Genomic DNA, 21,777 nt, shown 5'->3' on the forward strand with positions numbered 1-21,777 from the left:
TTGTAAGGGAAATAGATATTTCAAATAAATTATATATTTATTCACATATACAATAGGTCTACTTTATGTTTGCATCATAAAGTTGACATGTTTTTACTTTTGGAAGACATCAGAGGGCTTTTTTCACAAAATTTTCTAAATCCAAATTTTTCAGGGACCAGTTCAGTTTTGAAGTCGATTTAAAGGGCCTTCATATTAGAAATACCCCACAAATGTCCCCATTATAAAAACTGCACCCCTCAAAGTATTTAAAATGACATTCAGTAAGTGTGTAAACCCTTTAGGTGTTTCACAGGAATAGCAGCAACGTGAAGGAGAAAATTCAAAATCTTTTTTTTTACACTCGCATGTTTTTGAATTTTTACAAGGGGTAAAAGGAGAGAAATCTTCCTAAAATTTGAAACACAATTTCTCTTGAGTAAGGAAATACCTGTTGCATGTCAAGTGCTCTGCGGGTGCACTACAAGGCTCAGAAGGGAAGGAGCGAAAACGGGATTTTGGAGAGTGAGTTTTTCTGAAATGGTTTTTGGGGGGGCATGTCCCATTTAGGAAGCCTCTATAGAGCCAGGACAGAAAAAAAAACACACATGGCACATTTTTCACTAAAGTGCTGGTCTTCCCCCAAATTTAACATTTTTACAAGGGTTAATAGGAGAAAATGCCCCCCAAAATGTGTAACCCCATCCCTTCTGAGTATGGAAATACTCCACGTGTGGACGTCAAGTGCTCTGCGGGTGCACTACAATGCTCAGAAGAGAAGCAGTCACATTTGGCTTTTGGAAAGCAAATTTTGCTGAAATGGTTTTGGTGGGGGGCATGTCCCATTTAGGAAGCCCCTATGGTGCCAGGACAGCAAAAAATAAAAAAAATAAAAAAAAAGACATGGCATACTATTTTAAAAACTACACCCCTCAAGGAACGTAACAAGGGGTACAGTGAGCCTTAACACCCCCCCTGTCACGATGCCGGCTGGCAGGAGGTGGATCCTCTGTGCCAGAGAGGGATAGCGAGGACCGTGCTAGTGGACCGGTTCTAAGACACTACAGGTTTTCACCAGAGCCCGCCGCAAAGCGGGATGGTCTTGCTGCGGCGGTAGTGACCAGGTCGTATCCACTAGCAACGGCTCACCTCTCTGGCTGCTGAAGATAGGCGAGGTACAAGGGAGTAGGCAGAAGCAAAGTCGGACGTAGCAGAAGGTCGGGGGCAGGCGGCAAGGTTCGTAGTCAGGGGAGATAGCAAAGTTCTGGTACACAGGGTATAACACACAAAAACGCTTTCACTAGGCTCTAGGGCAACAAGATCCGGCAAGGAAGTGCAAGGGAGGAGACTAGATATAGCCAGGAAACAGATGGGAACCAATTAAGCTAATTGGGCCAGGCACCAATCATTGGTGCACTGGCCCTTTAAGTCTCAGGGAGCTGGCGCGCGCGCGCCCTAGAGAGCGGAGCCGCGCGCGCCAGCACATGACCGCAGGAGACGGGAACGGGTAAGTGACCTGGGATGCGATTCGCGAGCGGGCGCGTCCCGCTGTGCGAATCGCATCCCCAACGGCCATGACAGGGCAGCGCTCCCGGTCAGCGCTGACCGGGGAGCTGCAGGGAGAAAGGCGCCGTGAGCGCTCCGGGGAGGAGCGGGGACCCGGAGCGCTAGGCGTAACAGTACCCCCCCCCTTAGGTCTCCCCTTCTCTTTATCGGGTAACTGCCTCCCCTGGGATGAGGACACCGGGAAAGGAAGGAGGGATTCCTCAACGGCAGGCAGAACCGCAGGAGTAGGAATGGGGAGAGAGGGCAGAGGGCGAGACCTGGCACGGGGCAGTGTGACACCAGGACGGGGGCCATGGGGTGGCACAGAGGCTTGCCTGACGGGACTGGGAGGGGGGGAGGGGCATTTCCTGTGGCAGGCAGAGTCCTTAATGACCTTAGGGGGACCGGAAACAGGAGGAACCACAGGGTCACGGCAGGGAGTACTGGGAACCGGTTTTAGACAGTTCTTGGAACAAGAGGACCCCCAACTCCTGATCTCCCCAGTGGACCAATCCAGGGTAGGGGAATGAAGTTGAAGCCAGGGAAGTCCAAGGAGAATTTCCGAGGTGCAATTGGGGAGGACCAAAAGTTCAATCCTCTCATGATGAGATCCGATGCTCATAAGAAGGGGCTCCGTGCGGAAACGTATGGTGCAATCCAACTTGGCTCCGTTGACCGCGGAAACGTGGAGTGGCTTGACAAGACGGGTCACCGGAATGCGAAATTTATTCACTAGGGACTCTCGAATAAAATTTCCAGAAGCTCCAGAGTCCAGGCAGGCCACGGCTGAGAGAGAAGAGCTGGCTGAAGCAGAAATCCGCACGGGTACCGTGAGACGTGGAGGAGCAGACTTGGAACCAAGAGACGCCACACCCACGTGAGCTGGGTGCATGCGTGCGTTTCCCAGGCGTGGAGGACGGATAGGGCAATCCACCAAGAAATGCTCGGTACTGGCACAGTACAGACAAAGATTCTCTTCCTTACGGCGATTCCTCTCTTCCTGGGTCAGGCGAGACTTATCCACTTGCATGGCCTCCTCGGCGGGAGGCCCAGGCGTAGATTGCAACGGATACTGTGGGAGAGGTGCCCAGAGATCTAAGTCTTTTTCCTGGCGGAGCTCTTGGTGTCGCTCAGAAAAACGCATGTCAATGCGGGTAGCTAGATGGATGAGTTCTTGCAGATTGGCAGGAATCTCTCGTGCGGCCAGCACATCCTTGATGCGACTGGATAGGCCTTTTTTGAAGGTCGCGCAGAGTGCCTCATTATTCCAGGATAATTCTGAAGCAAGGGTACGGAACTGTACGGCATACTCGCCAACGGAAGAATTACCCTGGACCAGGTTCAACAGGGCAGTCTCAGCAGAAGAGGCTCGGGCAGGTTCCTCAAAGACACTTCGGATTTCCGAGAAGAAGGAGTGTACGGAGGCAGTGACGGGGTCATTGCGGTCCCAGAGCGGTGTGGCCCAAGACAGAGCTTTTCCAGACAGAAGGCTGACTACGAAAGCCACCTTAGACCTTTCAGTGGGAAACAGGTCCGACATCATCTCCAGGTGCAATGAACATTGCGAAAGAAAGCCACGGCAAAACTTAGAGTCCCCATTAAATTTGTCCGGCAAGGACAGGTGGAGGCTAGGAGTGGCCACTCGCAGCGGAGGAGGTGCAGGAGCTGGCGAAGGAGATGATTGCTGAAGAAGTTGCGAATGTTGGCGCACAATGGTGGACACTTCCGACAGCTGGTGGGTTAGATGGGCGATCTGTCGGGCGATATCAGAGACAACTGGCAGGGGAACCTCAGCGGGATCCATGGCCGGATCTACTGTCACGATGCCGGCTGGCAGGAGGTGGATCCTCTGTGCCAGAGAGGGATAGCGAGGACCGTGCTAGTGGACCGGTTCTAAGACACTACAGGTTTTCACCAGAGCCCGCCGCAAAGCGGGATGGTCTTGCTGCGGCGGTAGTGACCAGGTCGTATCCACTAGCAACGGCTCACCTCTCTGGCTGCTGAAGATAGGCGAGGTACAAGGGAGTAGGCAGAAGCAAAGTCGGACGTAGCAGAAGGTCGGGGGCAGGCGGCAAGGTTCGTAGTCAGGGGAGATAGCAAAGTTCTGGTACACAGGGTATAACACACAAAAACGCTTTCACTAGGCTCTAGGGCAACAAGATCCGGCAAGGAAGTGCAAGGGAGGAGACTAGATATAGCCAGGAAACAGATGGGAACCAATTAAGCTAATTGGGCCAGGCACCAATCATTGGTGCACTGGCCCTTTAAGTCTCAGGGAGCTGGCGCGCGCGCGCCCTAGAGAGCGGAGCCGCGCGCGCCAGCACATGACCGCAGGAGACGGGAACGGGTAAGTGACCTGGGATGCGATTCGCGAGCGGGCGCGTCCCGCTGTGCGAATCGCATCCCCAACGGCCATGACAGGGCAGCGCTCCCGGTCAGCGCTGACCGGGGAGCTGCAGGGAGAAAGGCGCCGTGAGCGCTCCGGGGAGGAGCGGGGACCCGGAGCGCTAGGCGTAACACCCCCACAGGTGTCTGACGACTTTTCGTTGGATGTGTAAATAAAAAAAAAAAAATTTCCCTAAAATGTTGGTTTTCCCCCCAATTTTATATTTTTACAAGGAGTAATAGGAGAAAATGCCCCCCAAAATTTGTAAGCCCATCTCTTCTGAGTATGAAAATACCCCATGTGTGGACGACAAGTGCACTGCGGGCACACTACAATGCTCAGAAGAGAAGGAGTCACGTTAGCAAATTTTGCTGAAATGGGGGGGCATGTCGCATTTAGGAAGCCCCTATGGTGCCTGAGCAGCCAAATAAAAACAACACATTGCATACTATTTTGGAAAGTATACCCCTCAAGGAACGTAACAAGCAGTACAGTGAGCCTTAACACCCCATAGGTGTTTGATAAGTGTTCATTAAAGTGGCATGTGAAAAAGGAAAAATTTGATTTCTTACACTAAAATGCTGGGGTTACCCCAAATTTTTCATTCTCACAAGTGGTAAAAGGAGAAAATGTCACTGTAAATTTGTAAATACATTTCTTTGGAGTAAGGACATACTTCATATCTGGGCGTAAACAGCTCTGCGGGTGCACACCGGTTTTGGAAGAACAGGAGCGCAGTCAGGGGCCTTGAGCTTCTACATAGCTGCCTATGGAGCCATAACAGTGGGACCCCCCCTCAAGGAGCGTTACATGGGGTTAATTACTAAAATGGGGTACAGTGGAACAAAAATTCATAAATCAGGTTATGTTCCCAGAATGATGACCCAGAGCATAGCCAAAACTAAAATATATGCCCACCCCAAACCCTATGCTCTGAATCATTATTCTGGGAATCTGATGTGTGTGGCCGTCCCTAACCTGTTGCCTCAAATGTGCACCCCGATCAGGTGGCGAGAGTGCTATGTGAATTTGAGGCCACATAGAAAGTCCCCGATGATAGTGACTCAGTGACCCATGACCCATTTTTGGAAAAAATACCCCCAGAGGTCTTATCAGGTTTTTTTTTTTTATATGAGTTTTTTTGGACAATTTTGTGGTTTATGGGGTTAAAACTTGGAATGTACTCTGGACTTGGTACATTGGGATCAAATTATGGAAAATTTTAATGTAATGAAAAGGGAAAATGTTGTTCTGCATGGAAGTGTGATACTCCCTGAAGCAGTCTTTAATGCAGAGGCCCAGATGATCGGGGCAAGGGTCACATTGAGTGGCTGTGTCCTTCCGTATCCCCCTCTTGTGACACACTCTGCATTTTTTCTAGGATTGTCCCTTCTTTCCAGTGTGGGGGACTTGACCTGGAACGTTTTGGCCTGGGACAATCCTGGCACCTATATTTCCAGTTTCTTGGGAACTCTGGCCTGCTCTTTCCCGGTTGCCAAAGATCAGGGCCCTTAGGACTTCTTCTTGGAACTGAAGGAATGTCCCTGTGTTGCCAGCGTACTGGGACAGTACAAAAGAGTTGTACATGCCAACCTGTACCAAGTAGACCGCAACTTTTTTGTACCATACACGTGTTTTCCGCATGGCCATGTATGGCTTGAGGACTTGATCAGAAAGATCAACTCCACCATATACCGATTGTAGTCCAGAATACAATCGTGCTTGAGGACCATTGTTGTGGTACCTCGCACAGGGACAGGTGAGCTGCCGTTACCATGAATTGTGGTCAGCATAAGGACATCCTTCTTATTCTTATACCTGACCAGCAACAGGTTTTCATGGGTTAGGTCATAGGTGTCTGAACAAAATTTTGAGGGAGGCCTATATAAATTAGGTATCTTTGTGACCGTATGAACCTACAGAATAAAGTCATGGTGTAATTTTTATCGAAAATTGCACTGTGTAGAAACGGAAGCCCCCAAAATTACAAAATGGCGTTTTTATTTTTAATTTTACCGCACAAATATATATATATATATATTTTTGTTTAGCAGTAGATTTTCTTATTCAAAGAGTACCTATCATCAACTACACTTTCCCTAATCCCTCTCCCCATCTGTCCCTGACTCTAACTATCTCTATCCCCTGTAAATATCTCTTTTCTTCTGTCTTCGGTAGCTCAGTTTGGAGTTGTGTGTGAGGGAAGGAAGTGGGCATGGCCTTGCAGGTGCGACGTTATCTGATGCCTGCCAGGGCCGGCTTACACCCTTCTTCCTGTATGCAGAGCTCCTTCTCAGGAGTGCGCATACAGGCTCAGTACAGGGCAGGGACGCTTTTCGCATACCATACAGAGAGGAGGAACGGCAGAGGACAGAGCTGCCGTGCCCTGTAGGGAATATATTCATCAAAATGGTGGGCTCATAAAAGAATAATTATACATTTTTATATATATATATATATATATATATATATATATATATATATATATATATATATAAAAAGAGAGAGAGAGAGAGAGAGAGAGAGAGAGAGAGAGAGCACTGTAAACAGTAGAAAATTAATGGATGCAGCACTACAATATAAATGCTGATGAATGATAATAGTGAATTTATCCCAACCAAAAATCTGCATAATTTTGGGATGGAATAAATCACCATATATACTTGATTGCTGCGGTTTTACCTATTACAAGAAAAGATGTAAGCAGTAAGCCCATGTAGAAGGTAAAATTGCAGCATTACAGTATAGATGGTGATGATCATAATGAATTTATCCCATCAACAAATATGCATATTTCTTAATGGGATAAATTCACATTTTTCATCACCTTCTATCCTGGATTGCTGAGCTTTTACTATCTATATTTTTATCTATTTATTTCTGAACAAAGAGGTAAACATAACACCATCCCCTCCCCCCAATAGAATAAATGTACTTTTTTTTTATCACCATCTATACTGGAGTAATCCGGTTTTACATTCAATATAGCCTTACTGGATTACACCATTCATGTAAAAGTTAAAGGAGTAGTCCAGTGGTGACTCAGTGATTTACAACTTATCCCCTATCTTAAGGATAGGGGATAAGTTGCAGATCGCGGGGGTCCGACCCCTGGGGCCCCCCGCGATCTCCTGTATGGAGCCCCGACAGCCCGCAGGAAGGGGGCGTGTCGACCTCCGCACGAAGCGGCGGCCGACACGCCCCCTCAATACAACTCTATGGCAGAGCCGAAGCGCTGCCTTCGGCAATCTCCGGCTCTGCCATTGAGATGTATTGAGGGGGCGTGTCGGCCGCCGCCTCGTGCGGGGGTCGACACCCGCTATTTCGGCGGAGAGCCGGGGCCCCGTACAGAGAGATCGCGGGGGGCCCCAGCGGTCGGACCCCCCGCGATCTCAAACTTATCCCCTATCCTTAGGATAGGGGATAAGTTTTTCACCACTGGACTACCCCTTTAATGCTATGCATGCTCAATATCTTGAAAATGAGCATGCATAGCATGCTTTCTCATTACATGATATTGAGTGTACATAGCATGCTGGCTCATTACATGTAATGAGCGTGCATAGCATGCTTGCTCAATAATTGATATTGAGCATGCATACCATACTGGCTCATTACATGATATTGAGCGTGCATACCATATGAATATGAATATCACTATATATGTTGTGCTGTGAAGAAATAAACTTACATTTATTATGAAATTATTTTTCAAGACCTCGGCAGACATCTATTGGGGTATTATATGCAAATAGAAGAGCAGCGCTCCACTGACTCTGGGCCAGCACACGCCGACTCTCCTTGTCAGGGGGCAGGGCCTGAAGACGTGGCCTGAAGACGCGGCTCGCTCCCACCTGTCTGATTGACAGGCTGGGAGCTGCGCTGAGTCTGCGATTTCGGACTCACACGCCAGGCCGGCGTGAGTCCGAAATCAATGAAAAATCTTTCAGCCAGGGACTCCTAGGGAGATCCTCAGTGGCCACAATTTCAAAATGAAAATAGACATAACAGGAATAATTTTTTTAAATACAATCCTATTAAATAGTTGATCTATATAGAATAAGAAAAAATATAAAAAAAAATTTTGATGAAAGGTACTCTGTAATGATTGATGTCATTACAAAGTATAATTGGTGGCACAATAAACAAGCTCTTATATGGGTCTGTTGGTGCAAAATTGAAAGTGTTGGGATTTTTAGAAAGGGAGGAGGAAAAAACGAGAGTGCAAAAATGAAAATTGGCTTGGTTTCTTAAAGGGGTATTCCAGGAAAAAAAAATTATAATTTTTTTTATATCAACTGGCTCCAGAAAGTTAAGCATATTTGTAAATTACTTCTATAAAGAAAAATCATAATGCTTCCAGTAGTTATCAGCTGCTGAAGTTGAGTTGTTCTTTTCTGTTTGACAACAATGCTCTCTGCTGACACCTCTATCTGTCTCGGAAACTGTCCAGAGCAGAAGTGGTTTCTATGGGCATTTACTCCTACTTTGGACAGACAGAGGGGTCAGCAGAGAGTGCTGCATATAAGTGCTTCATATGGGCCTGGTAAAAAAAATCAAGTGTCAGGCAATACTGGAGTGGGGACGTTTTCTACCAGACCCCAATTTAAAGTATGGCCATGGCACAGAGGTGGTACGAGGCCATTCGGAAATGCCTGCATTACGCTGATAATGCATCCCCCCCCCCACCCCCCGAGGTGCTCCCGCCTATGACCGGCTTTACAATGTGAGGCCGTTCATAGATCACTTTGGGGTCAAATTTTGAGAGGCCTACGTACCCCTCAGGGAGCTCTCTGTAGATGAGTCTCTTATCAGTTTTAAGGGGAGACTCATCTTCCGCTAGTACCACTGCAAGTTTAGAGTATATGAAGGATGAGATTCCTGTATTGAACCCCCAGAATGTCCCCCCACTCTGGGTGTTAGCGGGAAACTCGTTTGGGACCTTGTGCACCCATTGCTGGATAAGGGTTACCATGTATACGTGGACAACTTTTATACCAGCATCCCTCTTTTCCGCCAGATCCACGTCGCCAGATCCACATCCGCTTGTGGGACCGTGCGGAAGAACCAGAGAGGTTTTGTTTTATTTTACTACTTCAAAAAAATAACTACATGTACCAAAATTAGTATGTTTAAAATTGTTATCTTCTGACCTCTATAACTTTTTTTTTTCCGCATACAGGGCAATATGAGGGCTCATTTTTTGCGCCATGGTCTGTAGTTTTTATTGGTACCATTTTTGTTTTGATGGGACTTTTTGATAGATTTTTATTAGTTTTTTTATGGTTTATGAATTGACCAACAATTTTGGACTTTTATATTTTTTTTACGTGTACGCCATTGACCATGTAGTGTAGCTAACCTTACAATGTTATAGTTCAAACATTTCTACACGCGGCGGTACCAAATATGATTAATTAAAAAAAGTGGGAAAAGGAGGGTGATTTTAACTTTTAATAGGGAAGGGGTTAATTCCCTTTTATTAACTTTTGATTGCTTACACTGATCAATGTTCTCGGAGCTCTGCTGCTCTAGCCTGATGAGCAGGCTTGGAGCAGCAGATCACCGAACGGACAACAAGGAGGTAGGTCATCCAGTAAGCTGATCGGGACATCGCAATTTTGTTGCGATAGTCCCGATCAGCTCCGCTGAGCTGCCAGGATAGTTTTAGTTTCATTTTAGATGCTGCTATCAACTTTGATTGTGGTGCCTAAATGGTTAATGCCAGGCATTGGCCATATCGGCGGTGCCCGGCATTAGTCGTGAGCCCTTGCTGCCTGTAGCAACCAGGACCCACCAGGTTTAACCCGTTCTCATATTGTGAGAACGGTTTAAACCCCGTTAATGGGACCAGGACGTACAGGTACACCCTTGGTCCTGGACATGTTAAGCATAGTCGTTTTTCTACAAAAAAGTTATAGAGGGGAATTTATCAAAGCTGGTAAGGGACTTTTTTTTGCTTATTCTATGCGCATATATTGTCGCATGTACGCCAAAGCAACTTTCCGTGCAACTTTTTGAAGGCAGTGGCTTTTAAGCTAATTTTTTTCTAAACCCTAGGTAAGCAAGTTTTCAATATTTCACTTTTCAGTAGTAGTGAATTAAATATAGCGACATTCGCCAAAAAAGTTGCACGGAAGTAAAAAAATACCACATAGCAAAGCAAAATAAAAATCCTGTCTTTTTGAAAACCACTTATGTACGCAATATCAATGGGCCTGTAAGGTATGTGAGGTGATTTTTAAAGTTTGACTTTCGTGCGCAAAATTTACCAATGCCGTGCAACATTTTGATACATTTTGTGCACGAAAGAAAAACCAAAGCAAAAAAGAAACTACTTATATAATGACTTTCTGAAGTAACCTTTGATAAATTCCCCTCATAATTTTTAGTAGTAGTAAAATTAAACAAAACCTATATAAATTGGGTATCGTTGTAATTTTATGGACCAACAGAATAAACATAACATATAATTTTTACTGGAAAGTGCACTGCATAGAAACTGAAGCCCCACATATTTTAAAATGGACAGGAATGCACTGCACAAAAAGTGCATAAAAACTTTGACAAGTACCGTGCGCTTCTTTAATGAATAGGCTATTAAATATAGTATAAGAATTCCAATTTATTTAGGAACGTGTTTGGAATTCAGGTATAATTCTTTGTCAGGCAGGATAGGCTTAAACATCGCAGCAAACACAGACAACATGCATCATGTTGTGTTTATGTTGTCTGTGTATGTGTAAGACTATCTTGCCTAATGAAGAATTATGCCTGAATTTGAAACACGTTGATAAATAAATGGGAATTCTTATATTACACTTATGAGCCTATCCACTGAAGAAGCACCTGGCACTGGTTAAAGTTTTTATGCACTGTGCAGTGCATTTCTGTCTATTGTTCCTGTCGTGATTCCTGGGAGGATCTGGATTGACCTGCAGGCGGCTGATCATCTCTTATTGACTCTTAGTGCTTGTTCAGGTGTTGCACCCTCAGGGCAACACAATCCGGTAAGGAGCTTTTTTTACTTTGTGTTTAGCTTTACCACCGCAGGGTACTACACGAGGGCGCACACCTCTTTTTTTTCATTTTTTGTCAGTAATTACAAACAAAATTGCAAAATGCCTTTATACTTTTCAATTTCGCCCCACAAATAATTGTTTTTTGGTTTTAGGTAACGTTTGTGGTAAAATAGGTGATGTCCTTACAAAGAACAATCGGTGGAACAAACAACAAGCCTTTATACGAGTCTGTAGGTGAAATATTGAAAGCGCTATGGCTATTAGAAGGCGAAGAGACAAAAACAAAAGTCCAAAATTGGAAAATTCTGCCGCTACAAGTAGATACAATGCTGCAGTGTGTGAGTCGCAGGGCGCATGTGCGGTGTACTAGAACACATCGCGCCACTCCCCCTGCTCCCTGAGCTGGGCTGAAAGCAGCCGCAATGTGTGCTAGTATACTGCACATGCACGCGGCGACTCGCTCATCGCAGTGTGTCTGCTCATAGCGGCGGATTGCCGCTCCGAGCAGGCACACCTGAGACACACTGTAGGGGTCCATCATCGGCAGATCCGCAGTGTAAAATACGCTGTGCATCCGCCTGTGTGAATGAGCCCTGAACGGGATAGATAACAGTCATTTCACTTTCAATTAAATTTAACCATGAAAAAAATCTATAGTTTACAACTCCAATTAAGTTTTAATCATGTTACTAAGAAAATGTCTGTGTCATCTGTGTATTGTTGATTTTTTGTTTTACTTTGTGTTTTCTAATGTGGTACATTTGTGAATTTGGCATCTGGTTCTATGTATTATTAGAACCTGAATATATTAATAAAATTATATTATTTTCAGCTTTTAGCCAAAATAGAACTAACAGCAGAGAACCATGGTACAATGTATATTTCATGAATTATTTAGAGAGAACATTCCGGCATTAAGATTTTATGGAAGGAATTTTGTAAGATATAATGCAGATATGGTGGTTTTACGAGGGTCCCAGGTCTGCAAAGATCTTTTAAATAAAAAAATAAAAAATCTAAATACTTCAACGGCCAGGGGATGTAGGACATTACAAATCTCAAGATACATATTTGAAAGACTTCCTATCGCTGCCACCAGATATATATATATATAGGTTATGTTATCCTTCACTGGAAATTAATAGTAGGCAGCATCTCAATTTCCTCGAAATCTCAGCTAGCATGTGAGCGCTACATGACAGATGGTCGGGCTGAAATGACTTATTTATTCCATATTCTGAATTCTATTAGTGACCAATTAATACGTCCCTTTCAGCAGACCTTAAAGACACTGTAATGTGGGGCTACTGCTGACTCACGCTTAGAGCTATTACATGGAAAGCAATTTTTTTCTGTTTCCATAGTGACAACGACCGTCATTATCGTCTATAGGAATGTCCTTAAGCAAATGCCAAGTAGAGTTTCAATAAAATGTTTACTGTGTAGACAAATATCTCATAGATGCCAGTACTCAGAGTTTGCCATCTGCACTGGTAGCACATGAAGCCTTCGCTACAATTACTTAAGAGATTACCTAATGCTAATTAATGGATTACCCAAAGACATGGAGGATTTCCTGCACTATATTAACTTTTTTTTTATTACAGTAGCCAGGCAACATAGCAGTATATTAGCATCCCTTACAAAAAGAAGCTGAGGAATTATAAAGTAGGAGTGCCGTTCTCTATTTATTTATTCTATTTATTTATATGAAGCTGAGCAGAGCTTGTCATATGGTACAACTCAATGTGTTAAAATATGCAACAGTATCACAAGTTTGATGTTATGTGAAAATTCAATTGAGAAATGTTTTTAACCCCTTAAGGACCAAGCCCATTTTCACCTTAAGGACCAGAGCATTTTTTGCAAATCAGACCACTGTCATTTTAAGCATTAATAACTCTGGGAAACTTTTACTTTTCATTCTGATTCCGAGAATTTTTTTGTGGCACATTCCACTTTATGGTAGTGGAAATTTTTCGTCAAAACTTGCATAATTTCTTGGTGAAAAATTCCAAAATTTTATGAAAATTTTAAAAATTTAGAATTTTTTTAAACTTTGAAACTCACTACTTATACGGAAAACGGACATCCCAAATAAATGATATATTGATTCACACATACAATATGTCTACTTTATGTTTGCATCATAAAGTTGCCATGTTTTTGGAAGACATCAGAGGGCTCCAAAGTTCAGCAGCAATTTTTCACAACATTTTCAAAATTAGAATTTTTCAGGGACAAGTTCAGTTTTGAAGTGGATTTGAGGGGCCTTCATATTATAAATACCCCATAAATGACCCCATTATAAAAACTGTACCCCTCAAAGTATTCAAAATGACATTCAGAAAGTGAGTTAACCCTTTAGGTGTTTCACAGGAATAGCAGCAAAGAGAACGAGAAAATTCTAAATCTTAATTTTTCACACTCACATGTTCTTGTAGACCCAGTTTTTGAATTTTTACAAGGGGTAAAAGGAGAGAAATCCCCCTAAAATTTGTAACAAATTTCTCTCGAGCAAGGATGTACCTCATATATGGATGTAAACTATTCTGTGGGTGCACTAGAGGGCTACAGAAAGGAAGAAGCGACAATGGGATTTTGGAGAGTGAATTTTGCAGAAATGTTTTTTTGGGGGAAGGTCGCATTTAGGAAGCCCCTGTGGTGCCAGAACAGCAAATAAATAAATAAAAACCACATGGCACACTATTTTGGAAACTACACCCATCAAGGAACGTAACAAGGGGTACAGCGAGCCTTAAAGGGGTACTCCGGGCAAAAAAATTTTATCCCCCCCCCCACGATCTCCCTGCATGTCTCTGGGAGGGGGCGTGATAGAGAGAGCAGATAAGCAGTGCAGATATAATTAGCCATGTGGAAAGTGGATAGAGGGGAGAGGAACTGAGAAAAAGAGAAGAGGGAATGTATCCTCTCTGTTTGCTCCATGCTTATGTATGAGCTGAGTGCTCCCCCTCCATCCTGCCTGTCTGACTGACAGGCTGGGAGCTGCACAGAGCAGATTTCAGACTCACTCACTGAGTCCAAAATTCTTGCTGACAGGATTGCTAGGGAGACCCCTAGTGGAGAAGTTTTTAAAGTAAAAAAAAAACATGAAAGGAGGAATTATTTTTTTAATAAAAGCGATGAAAGAGTTGTTCAGTAGGGCCTTATCTTTAATATATAAAAAGTTTTTTCACTTTAAGATTTTGAAATTTTAATTTAAGATTTTGAAATTCAAATTAAGGATTTTGAAATAAAAATGTCAATACTCTGCCTGACATACTTATTGCGTATATGAGGGGAGTACAATAGGCTTCACTATGCTTAACCCCTTAAGGACCACGTGTTTTTCCATTTTTGCACTTTAGTTTTTTCCTCCTCACCTTTTAAAAATCATAACCCTTTCAATTTTGCACCTAAAAATCCATATGATGGCTTATTTTTTGCGCCACCAATTCTACTTTGCAGTGATATCAGTCATTTTACCCAAAAATCTATGGTGAAACGGAAAAAAAAAATCATTGTGCGACGATATTTAAGAAAAAAAAATTTCGGTAAAAATGACACCTTATCTTTATTCTGTAGGTCCATACAATTAAAATGGTACCCTACTTATATAGTTTTGTTTTTGTCGTATTTCTATAAAAAATCATAACTACATGCAGAAAAATGTATACGTTTAAAATTGTCATCTTCTGACCCCTATAACTTTTTTATTTTACTGCTTATAGGGCGGTATGAGGGCTCATTTTTTGTTCCATGAACTGAAGTTTTTAGCGGTACCATTTTTGTATTGATCAGACTTTTTGATCGCTTTTTATTCATTTTTTCATGATATAAAAAGTGACCAAAAATACGTTATTTTGGACCTTGGAATTTTTTTGCACGAACACCATTAATCGTGCGGTTTAATTAATGATATGTTTTTATAGTTCAGACATTTACGCACGCGGCAATACCACATATGTTTATATTTATTTTTATTTACATGTTTTTTTTATGGGAAAAGGGGGGTGATTCAAACTTTTATTAGGGAAAGGGTTAAATGACATTTACTAACTTTTTTTTTTGCAGTGTTATAGCTCCCATAGGGAGCTATAACATTGCACACACTGATCTTATACCCTGTTCACTGCAAAGCCATAGCTTTGCATTGATCAGTGTTATCGGCGGTCGATTGCTCAAGCCTGCATCTCAGGCTTGGAGCAATCAATCGCCGAAGGGACACGCCGGAGGGAGGTAAGAGGACCTTCGCTCGTGTCCCAGCTGATCGGGACACCGCATTTTCACTGCGGTGGTCTCGATCAGCCCCACTTAGCAGCCAGGCAGCTTTCACTTTTGTTTTAGACGCGGCATTCAACTTTGAACACCGTGTTTAAAGGGTTAATAGCGCGGCACCGCGATCGCTGCCGCGCGCTATTAGCCCCGGGACCCGGCTCCAGATACATGCTGGGACCAACCCGATATGACGCGGGGTCACGCGGTTATATCGCGGGAGCAGGCCATGGACGTAAATATATGTCCTTGGTCGTTAAGGGGTTAAAACAGTACTTGTCTAGAACAGCAGTAGGTGTGTACTATTGGCTGTCCTTTCACAGTATATAGACCCATGACAGATTAACAGGTACAAAATAGTACACTACTTAGATGTAGGTATGTGGTATACACTTATGAGGGCAGAAAAATGTGCTACAGTATGCTTAAAAATACTTATTTTTACCTGTTGCCCAGATTCCAAAATTCCTTTACAATCAGAAAATGTCAGAATACCACCTGACATTCAAAATAAGAAAATGATACATACTTTCTCTGAAGAAAAGGATCCTTCATTAGATGACAATATGAGTATTGTGTGTTCGAGTGACATTAGCTCATCGGAGGTACAGGAAAACATAATACAACTTAATTCTGCAACTGAAGAACAACAACAAAGAATTAATGACCTAAAGCCTACTGGAACAGAGGAACTTCAAAACGGTAAATCTACCACCTGGGATAGTCAGCCAATTCCAACAGCCGGTGGTCAGTATCCACAGTTCCCTGTTTCTGCTAGTCCCTGGCAATATTCCATTTATGACTGGTATCAACATGGCAATAATGCTTGGAGAGGAACTCAAGGATAGCCACATGTTTCCTACAATACACAGTCAATTTATGGAGACCATATAGTGGCTGAATGACACAGCCTGGAGGTGGATGAAGAATGAGGAGACCATATAGTGTCTGAATGACACAGCCTGGAATTGGCTGAAGCATGAGGAGACCATATAGTTGCTGAATGACACAGCGTGGAGCTGGAAGCAGCATCAGTAGACACTAGGGCTTCACAATCCCTAAGATTAAAAGATTAATTTTGAAATTTTAATTGAAGATTTAGGGTAGCTAGTGCTACCATAAAAATGTTTAGGCCCAGGCCCAGCAGCAGTAAACCATATATTGGCTGAATGACACAGCCTGGAGTTGGCTGAAGCATAAGATTTAAGATTTTTAAATAGAAATTGAGGATTTTGAAATAGAAATTTTAACTCCCAAGTTTTAGTGTCCTGGGCCACGGCGTGTGGGTACGCAGGACCAAATCTAACAAGGAGTCACATGTCACATGGCAACACAATGACAGAGCGTGTAGGTGGCATCAGTATGAGGAGAACATATAGTGGCTGAATGGCACAGCCTAGAGTTGGCTGAAGCATGAGAAGATACCCTATAGTAGCTGAATGAGACAACCTGAAGGTGCCATCAGTATGAGGAGACTATATAGTGGCTGAATGACTGCCTGGAGTTTCTGGCAGCATGGGGAGACAATATAGTGTCTGAATGGCACAGCCTGGAGGTGGCTGAAGCACGAGGAAACCATATAGTGGCTGAATGACAGCCTGGAGTTGGCGGCATATGAGGAAACAATAGGGCCTCACAATCTCTAAGAATAAAAGATGAATTTTGCAATTTCCATTGAAGATTTAGGGTACCTAGTGCTACCATAAACATATATAGGTAATGTCCTAGGCCCAGCAGCATCACTAAACCATGTAGTTGCTGAAGTACACAGACTGGAGCTAGCTGAAGCATCAGTAAACCATATAGTGGCTGAATGATACAGCCTGGAGTTGGCTGAAGCATGAGAAGAGACCATATAGTGGCTGAATGAGACAGCCTGGAGATGGCAGCAGCAGTATCAGGAGTGACCCGGTGAGTGGTGCAGTTGGTGGCATTGGTGGTTGGAGATCCTGGTTGATCCATGCTTGATTCATCTTCATAAAGGTCAGTCTCTCCATATTTTTCATGGACAGATGAATTCTCCTTGGGGTGACTATGGCCCCCGCCTCACTAAACACCCGCTCTGATGGGACACTACTGGGCGAGCATGACAGCTTTTCCAGGGCAAACTCTGCAAGTTGCTACCACAAATCAAGTTTGCTGCCCAGAAGTAAAGGCGGACCTTCAAGGTGTGTTGGCAGGGGCATGTCAAGGTATGCCACCACCTGCTGGTTCAGGTCTTGCTCCAGGTGTACCTGCTGCTGATGAGTTGCTTCACTATGCAGCTGAAGAAAGCTACTCATCAGCAACTCAGGCTGCTGCTGATGGAGCTGGTACTGCTCCTGCCACCCCGCCCCAGCAGCCATGGCAGTGGAAGGTGACCGCAAGGGGCCCCCTGATTCAGACCTGCGAGAGGATGGACGATGGCGCCGATAGGCATCGGCCAACTCACTGCATAGGATGCCTATGTAGTGGGTCCCTTTGTCCTCCCTCTCAGTGGGTGTAAAAAAATACCCCCAAAAATACCCCCATAATGTGGAGATCCAGAAGTCATCCCGCTGCCAAATGGTGACAATTCAGCTGTCACAACACAAGCAAATGAGCATTAATTGTGCCATTTGTGCAAGTGACTAGGAGGGACTCCTTGCCTCCATCTCAACTGCATACTGCCACAGTGTGTCTGGGTCCTCTGTCTCGCCTTCCTCATAGCCCTCTTGCTCCTCTGACTGCTCCTGCTCCTCCTCTCCTGTCAGATTAATAAAAAAAACTGCTCATTTGGTGAAACCTAAACTGTGCTCCACTGTGCCCCTCCCCCTCCTCCAGTTCAGCCCCCACAGGGCTCATGTGGCCGTGAGATGTAGGCGCCACGTCTCCAGTGCCCTGACAAGCCATTACGTGTAGTAAGAAATGAAGCAGTGGAATGACGTTGTTCATCCCATAATCCTGGCAACTGGCTAATAATGTGGCTTCCTCAAAGGACCTGAGCAAACGGCAGCTGTAACGTATGAGCTGCCACTGGTTCACATTGAAGTTATACAAGGGAGTACTCCTATCCGCTTGGGTCATCAAGAAATCAGTGATGGCTTTTCTCTGTTTGTATAGTCGGTCCAAACTATGGAGGGAGGAATTTCAACGTGTGGCAACGTCACAAATTAGACTATGTTTGGGGATATCGTTCTGACACTGCAGCTCAAGGAGGGTGTGCTTTGCGATGAACGAGTGGCTGCATGCAAAGTTTCCTTCCCATTGTTAAGATGTCTTGCAAATGAGGGGGGGTACACTTCAGGAACTCCTTCAAAACCAGATCGAACACGTGTTCCATGCAGGGCGCATGGCTCAGCCTTCCCAGTCGCAGTGCAGACAAGATATTCTTCCCATTGTCAGTCACCATGGTTCCCATTTCTAGTTTTTGTGGAGTAAGCCATGCTCCGATTTCTTTACAAATGTCTTTTAGCAGTTCCTCCCCTGTGTGACTCAGTTCGCCAAGGCAAACCATGTGAAGAACAGCGTGACACCGCCGTGCTCTGCACATGGTATGCTGAAGGACCACTGAGATTTGTCTGGGCAGTGGAGGCTGAGGACACTGTGGAGGATGAGGAGGCGGAGTCACACACTGTCACAGGACCAATGGCTTAAAAGCGTGGAGGAGGAAGTGGCATGACCTGTCTAAGTTGGTATTGTGGCTGTGCAGGAACCACATTCACCCAGTGAGCTGTAAAGGACATGCATTGTCCCTGACCATAGTTACAGCTCCAGACGTCGGCCCTGCAGTGCACTTTGGTACACACCGACAGGCTCAAGGACTGGACTACCTTCTCTTCCACAAAATTGTGCAGGGCTGATACTGCCTTCTTTGCATAGAATGACAGCTTGGCACTCTCCACCTCGGCTCGGCACAAGCCATCAGTTCTCTGAAAGGTGCAGAGTCCCCCACTTGAAAAGGGAGGGACTGCAGCACCAGTCATTTGGACAGGACCACATTCAGCTTCTGTGCCATTGGATGAGTGGGCGCATACTGTTGTCTCTTGGACATGGCTTCGCGATGGATTGTTGCCGTAATGGCTGACTAAAAGTAAGAGGAGCAGGAGCATCTGGAGCGACAGAAGGAGGGTATGACACACAGCTCCCTTCGGCTGAGGTGGTGGAGCCTTGGCTGGCTGAAAGAGAGAGCGGCATGCCACTAGGTGATGCAGCAGGCTTAACAACTACTACATCCGAGCAACGGTTCTCCCAGGCCGCTTTATGGTGGCGAAGCATATGTTGACGCAGGGCCATGGTGCCAACACTGGGACCCTGGCCATGCTTCACCTTCTGCCGACATATCTTGCATGTGGCTATGTGAACCTCTTCCGGAGGCTTGATGAAAAACTGCCACACCGCCGAGTAGCTGATTTTCCCACCAACAGTCCGCACTACTTGACTGCTACTGCCGCCGTCTCCAGGAACCCCTGTTCCACTACCTCCCGGGAAGGTAGACTGCCGCGAAGCATGTGGTCTCCTCCAGGCACGTTTGGCTCCAGAATTTCCACTTCTGCCACCATGCTAACTTGCAACCATGCTACCACCTTGCTGGCAAAGCTGCTGCCTCACTGGCAACCTGCAACTCTCTTCTCCTGATGATGATGAAGCCCCTTCTGCACCCGGCTCCCAATTGCGATCGGCTTCATCATTATCAACAAGTGTCTGCACGTCACTGATGTCCTCCTCAGGATCCTCAACAGTGTCTGCTTCAGGACCCTAAACCCTGGCAACAACGCCTCCCACGTCACTCTCCTCATCACTACTTGCCTGCCTAGAGGAGGAAGTGGCAGATGTTTCCTCCACTTGTTAGCTGGGCAGTAGCTGCTGACTGTCCTCTATTAGATCATCCTCAGTTAATAGTGGAGCTGAACCCATAGCATAAGATACTTCTGTAGGGGAGGGAACAACATAGGACAGAGGCAATGGGAGGACAGGGACTGGTCCCGAGCCATGCCAACTGAGGGTTGTGTCTGAGGAACCCACCGAGGGTTGATTGGGGGTATCAGATGTCACTTGTGATGAAGTGGATGACCGTGGTAACCAATCGATGACGGCAGATGGGTTGATGGTCAATACATGACCGCTAGCTGATACCAGGAGTTCAGGCCTCTCGCTGCAATTCCTGCTGCCTCTCGCCCCTAGTCTGCTGCGACCCTCTGCCTGATTAATTTAGGCCTCTGCCACTCCTCTGTGCACGTCCTGGCACTTCTCTGCCTGACATACTTAGTGCATATATGAGAGGAGTACAATACGCTTCCCTACGCTTAAAACAGTATTTGTCAAGAATAGCAGCAGATGTGTACTTTTTCCTGGACTTTCACAGTATTTAGGCCCTTGACAGATTAACAGGTACAAAATAGTACACTACTTAGATGTAGGTATGTGGTATAGTGCATATGAGGGCAGAAAAATGTGCTACAGTACGCTTAATAAACGTATTGGAGTAAAACACCAGCCGGTGATTTCTTTTGGCAGTCCTTCCACAGTATGTAGGCCCTTGACAGTTTATCAGATACAAAATAGTACACTACTTTGATGTACATATGTGGTATGCACTTATGAGGGCAGAAAAATGCACTACAGTACACTTAAAAAAGTATCTGAGTAAAAACACAAGCCGGTGAGTAGTTTTGCCTGGTCTTTCACAGTATCTAGGCCCTTGACAGATTAACAGGTTTAAAATAGTACACTACTTAGAGGTAGTTATGTGGTATGCACTTATTAATCAGAAAAATGTGCTACAGTACGCTTAATAAAAGTATTGGTGTAAAACACCAGCCGGTGATTACTTTTGACTGTTCTTCCACAGTATGTAGCCCCTTGACAGATTAACAGGTACAAAATGGTACACTACTTACATGTAGGTATATGGTATGCACTTAAGAGGGCAGAAAAATGTGGTACAATACGCTTAAAAAAACATATTTTAGTAAAACACCAGCTGGTGATTACTTTTGCCTGGACTTTCACAGTATCTATGCCCTTGACAGATTAACAGGTTTAAAATAGTACACTACTTAGAGTTAGGTATGTGGTATGCACTTATGAGGGCAGACAAATGCGCTACAGTACGCTTAATAAACATATTGGAGTAAAACACCAGCCGGTGATTACTTTTGGCTGTCCTTTCACAGTATGTAGGCCCTTGACAGATTAACAAGTACAAAATAGTACACTACTTAGATGTAGGTATGTGGTATTCACTTATGAGGGCAGAAAAATGCGGTACAGTACGCTTAAAAAAAAATATTCGTTTTTTTTGTTGTTTTTTTTCCATAGTACACATCACAGTGATCGTCCCTCTCTGCTTCCAGCTTGTGTGGTGTAAAGAAGGTTGTAATACTACTGTGTGAGACTGGCATGCAAATTTTCGCATTTACGAATTTTCGCATATGCAAATTTTTGTATATGCTAATTTTCGCATATGCGAAAATAAAACGTGAATATTACAAATATGCGAATTTAGCGAATATATGACGAATATTCGTCCATATATTCGCGAAATATCGCAAATTCGAATATGGCCTATGCTGCTCAACACTAGTAAGTATGTGGTATGCACTTTTGAGG

The 21,777-nt window shown here is 44.5% G+C and overlaps 1 protein-coding gene across 5 annotated transcripts in view; it reads right to left on the reverse strand.

Moving 5' to 3' along the window:
- SLC9A9 (solute carrier family 9 member A9) overlaps nucleotides 1–21,777 on the reverse strand; it is an 848,969-nt gene that overhangs the window by 265,685 nt on the left and 561,507 nt on the right. The gene's annotated exons all lie outside the window — the stretch shown is intronic.

Source organism: Hyla sarda, chromosome 3 (genome assembly GCF_029499605.1).
Source record: "Hyla sarda isolate aHylSar1 chromosome 3, aHylSar1.hap1, whole genome shotgun sequence".
In the NCBI taxonomy this organism is placed as follows: domain Eukaryota; kingdom Metazoa; phylum Chordata; class Amphibia; order Anura; family Hylidae; genus Hyla; species Hyla sarda.